The sequence below is a fragment of the Dromiciops gliroides genome, chromosome 2 (assembly GCF_019393635.1).
Source record: "Dromiciops gliroides isolate mDroGli1 chromosome 2, mDroGli1.pri, whole genome shotgun sequence".
NCBI lineage: Eukaryota > Metazoa > Chordata > Mammalia > Microbiotheria > Microbiotheriidae > Dromiciops > Dromiciops gliroides.
The window spans coordinates 603,760,170-603,765,367 of record NC_057862.1 but is presented as its reverse complement, the minus strand read 5'-3'; positions in this window follow the sequence as shown (position 1 = coordinate 603,765,367).

Below are 5,198 nucleotides of genomic sequence, written 5' to 3'. Positions count from 1 at the left end.
TAAAAGATGTCATCAGCTGCTCTAAAGAGAACAGCCTAGTAGTGACTCACTCTTTGACAAAAAATGATATTAAAAAAAAAGAAATGTGGAATCTCCAGTGTTTAAAGAAGAACCAAATACATCAATTGACACAAAATTTGCTTGGTCCTTTGGAGTATTCTTAAATTCCAGTCTTTCTGTAAGTTATGAATTAGCTAGTGAAATGGTTCTTATCTATTTTCCATTTTAGGCTCTCTTCCATATGGAAATTCTATTGCCTCTTGATTTAGCTGGAGGATGCAGGGGAGAAGTGGCATGGATAATCCCAAAGAGAAGATTTAAACACCCCCAGGTATTTAATTTAGAAAAAGTTAGGATTTTTAAAAAAAGAGCAGATTTGTTTTCCTATCTTTCTTTTGTGTGTGTGTGTGAGAGAGGCAATTGTGATTAAGTGACTTGCCCAGGGTCACACAGTGTTTTCCTATCTTTCAATAACATTCTTAGGGTGTCTGCTATATGCAGAGCTAATATGAAATGACTTCCCATTCTCTGAATGCATCATTGGCAAGGTGGCTTGGAAGGCAGCTGGGGGTATGCAGGGTAATGGGGAAAAGGTAAAGGCAGTCCAGGTTTAAGAACCTGCCATGGAGATTTCATAGATCTATGGCATGGTGTTGCCAACCCCAGGGATTCTACACTTTGGGTAAGCATATTAGTGGTTATCCCACCTTCTTATCAATAGTGGGATTTTGGAAACCATTCTCCTGATGGCATGGCTCCATCTTTCATGGTTAGAAGAAGTCCGATGAGATTAGAGGAAAGAGTGATGGGCTAGGAGTCAGGAGATCTCAGTTTGAATCCCAGCTCTGTCCCAACCATTTTTGGGACCATGGGCATTTTTGGGACCATGGTTCATCTCTCTGTTTCCTCACCTATAAAATGAGAATTTTGAACCATGTGATTTCTAGGGTTCTGCTAGCTCTAACATTCTAGGAAAATGTCAATCAGTAGTCATGTCAGAGTGGTAGCAATGGGGAGAAGAGTGGGCAGAGTTCATGGTAGTAATTATTTTTACACTCAGACTGTGGTATGTCTGGCATGGCTCTCCAAAATGAATGAGACTTGTTCATTAGATATTGAATTAAAATGCCCTGGTTGAAAATAGATCACAGCACAGAACACTATGTAGAGTATGAGTGGATTCCTCACTAAGAGTCTGGAAAGTTTTATTGATCTTTGGCTTCCCCCAACTTCTGGGTATGCATCTTTGGGAATCCTTCCTCAGCTCTATTAGACTCAGGACTGGAGGTGAAAGGGACTGTGGAAAACAGGATGTAGCTGGGTAGGACTGCTCCATAGCTAGGTATAACCCTTTCTATCCTGTCCCTAAATGGACCAGTTTACTGTCTATACTAATAAAGAGCTTGTTACATTTTGACTTAATATTAATAGAGGAAGAAACCAACAGATAATTGTTCTATCCATCTTTCAAAACCAAACTCAAATCCCAACTCTTCTTTGGAGATTTCATTGGTCATTCAATTACTTGACCAATTTATCTGGTAATTATTAATTTAGTGCTGACTGAGTAGTCCTAATCTTGGCTTTGGGGAAGACATAATAAGAATTAAGACATGGCCCCCGACTTCATGGAATTTAAAATCATTCAGCCCCAATATTCTTTTCCTGCTGTAGGCTATTGGAGGGAGTTTTGATTTATCCTCCCTGCATATGGTAGAAATTACAAAAATATTCATTGATCATAGAATCACACAATATCAGATATGAAAGGGATCTTGTGCTCTATCTATTATATCTCTTACCTCATGTATGAATTTCCTTCTTCCACATCCCTAAAAATAGTCATTTAACCTTTGCTTGAACTTTTCATGATGGGAATCTCATTTAGTGAAATAGTTCACTCCATTTTCAGAGAGTTTCAATAATGTCTACCTTACCTCCCCCAAACTTGTACTTCTTGGTCCTAGGAGCTCTATGGAAACATGCAGACTCACTATTTTAAACAATTACCCTTCAAATTTTTGAAGCTATAAATTTTATCTCCCCTTCTCAGCCCTACCAAGTCTTTTCCTTTTTCTAGATTAAACATAAGTAGTTACTTCAATTTTTCCTTATATGTCATGGTTTGGGTCTTCTGGATATCCTGTGTACCCTCCTTTGAACAAATCCCCAAAATTATGGTGAACATGATATTCTTGAAGTATCCTAATTAGCATATGACAAGAGAATAGGGGACCTGACCAATGAGGACCCAGTCCCGAGATCATGTGCAACAGGCCCTGACTGCTGCCAACCCATGTTGGGAGTTTCATGAGCCTGCTTCTTCTTCTTCTTTTTTTTTTCTCCCTGTGTATATTCTTTCTTTTTTGGTTTATTTGTTTTTTTGTTTGTTTATTTGTTTTGGTAAGGCAATTGGGGTTAAGTGACTTGCCCAGGGTTACACAGCTAGTGTCAAGTGTCTGAGGCTGAATTTGAACTCAGGTCCTCCTGAATCCAGGGCCTGTGCTCTATCCACTGCACCACCTAGCTGCCCCTATATTCTTTCTTTTTTAAAAATAGTATTTCATTTTATTTTCTTCCAATTACATGTAAAGTGGTAATTCAACATTCATTGTTTTATAAGATTTTGAGTTCCAAAATTTTCTCCCTCTCTCTCTTCCACCCCCCTTCTGAAGACAGAAAGCAATCTGATATAGGTTATATAGTATAATCATGTTAAACATATTTCTACATTAGTCATGTTGTGAGAGAAGAATCAGAACAAATGGGAAAAATACAAGAAAGAAGAAACAAAACAACAACAAGGAAAGTGAAAATAATATGCGTTGATCTGCATTCAGACTCCATAGTTCTTTTTCTGGATGGTGAGAGCATTTTCCATTATGAGTCTTTTGGAATTGTCTTGGATCACTGTATTCCTGAGAAGAGCTAAGTCTATTGCAGTTGATCACACATTATTGGTGTTACTGTATACAGTGTTCTCCTGGTTCTGCTTACTTCACTCAGGATGAATTCATGTAAGTCTTTCCAAGTTTTTTCTGAAATCTGCCTGCTCATCATTTCTTACAGCACACTAGTATTCCAATGCATTCATCATATACCACAGCTTGTTCAGTCATTCCCCAGTTGATGAGCATCCCCTCAATTGCTAATTCTTTGCCACCACAAAAAGAGCAGCTATAAATATTTTTGTACATGTGGGTCCTTCCCCTTTTTTAATGATCTCTTTGGGATACAGACCTAGTAGTGGCATTGCTGGATTAAAGGGTATGCACAGTTTTATAGTCCTTTGGGCATAGTTCCAAATCACTCTCCAGAATGGTCAGTTCAGTTCACAACTGGTGGGCCTGCCTCTGAAGTGTGTGCTCATATGAAATGGAGAAAAGTCCTGATACAGAGCACAAGTCGGTATTCCGTAATTATTTCCTGGATATTTACTGACTGGTGAAGAAAAGCCTCTCAATTGGCTGCTGAATGTTCATCTGAATTCTTCAGTGACCTCTTTGCTCCCCTTTTCCAGAGGGCATGAATGAGGCAAAATTGCTCTAAATCCCAGAGGGCAACTTTCTCCACCTGGGGTGACACAAATCCTTGAGGGTATTATGAAGCTGTTTAGCTATCTCTGTTGCATTTCATTCTCTTGTAATCTTAGATGAATGGGTGTTGGAGATGGAGCAGATTAGGCTACGATTTTGTAAGCTTTGAAAGGTTAGGCTAGAGTCACCAGAGGCCCAGGAACAAGAGACCATACCAGAGTTTTAGGGGTACTACTGAGAGGCTAGGGTATCTTTCTTTCTTTCTTTCTTTCTTTCTTTCTTTCTTTCTTTCTTTCTTTCTTTCTTTCTTTCTTTCTTTCTTTCTTTCTTCCTTCCTTCCTTCCTTCCTTCCTTCCTTCCTTCCTTCCTTCCTTCCTTCCTTCCTTCCTTCCTTCCTTCCTTCCTTCCTTTCCTTCTTTCTTTTTTTGGTATCTTTTAATCCTATTGGTTCAAGTCCCATTCTTGTGTCTTCTCCCAATAGCAATTGTCATTTACTACTAACCCAATGTCAAGTAACCATTTAAGATCAATTGGCTTTTGCAAAATGATATTTACTGAGAAGATAACAGCAAGAACACTGCTGGGGGGGCAGCTAGGTGGTGCAGTAGATAGAGCACCAGTCCTGGAGTCAGGAGTACCTGAGTTCAAATCTGGCCTCAGACACTTAACACTTACTAGCTGTGTGACCCTGGGCAAGTCATCTAACCCCAATTGCCTCACTAAAAAAAAAAAACAAAAAAACCCCACTGCTGGGTTATGTCAAGCAGGTCACTTCTCAGTATTATTGTGAGAATCAGATGACAATCAAATGTGAAGTCAATCAGTTAGCCAATAAACATCTTTTAAAAGCACCCACTATGTGCCAGACATTATGCTAAGCACTAGGGATATAAAGAAAGGCAAAAGACAGTCTCTGCTCTCAAGGAACTCACAGTCTAATGACAAGAAAGTGCTTTGTAATTATGAAATCCTATACCATTGTGGGGCATTATTATTCTTTGTGTACCAGCCATCCAGCTAGATTATGAATCCACCTAAGCACAGTAGCATCTATCCAACATTTCCTTACCTTGTCCATTAAGCTATTGTGAGAGACTTTCAAATGTCTTGCCAAAATACACACAGTAACTGACTGATTGATTAATTGATTGATTGATAATTGACAATCTCTTATTCAGATTCTTCCCTTTTTCCTTGTACTGTTTTTTTTTTTTTTTGGAGGCAATTGGGGTTAAGTGACATGCCCAGAGTCACACAGCTAGTAAATGTCAAGTGTCTGAGGTCAGATTTGAACTCAGGTCCTCCCGACTCCAAACTGATCTGTTTGACCCCAATAGGCACAATGAAGTGCAAAAGTAGGAAGCTACAAGACAAAAGTCAAGATGACTGGTGACAGCCTGGGATGAAGTAGATGACCTTGGTGTCTTCCATGTCTGACCAAGCTCTAAGTGCTCCACAGTACCCCATTCAGCTGCATTCGTGGTTTGTTGGAACAAATTATTTTCATCTACCCTTCTTCTTTTTTTTTTTTTTTGGTGAGGCAATGGGGGTTAAGTGACTTGCCCAGGGTCACACAGCTAGTAAGTGTCAAGTGTCTGAGGCCAGATTTGAACTCAGGTACTCCTGACTCCAGGACCAGTGCTTTATCCACTGCACCATCTA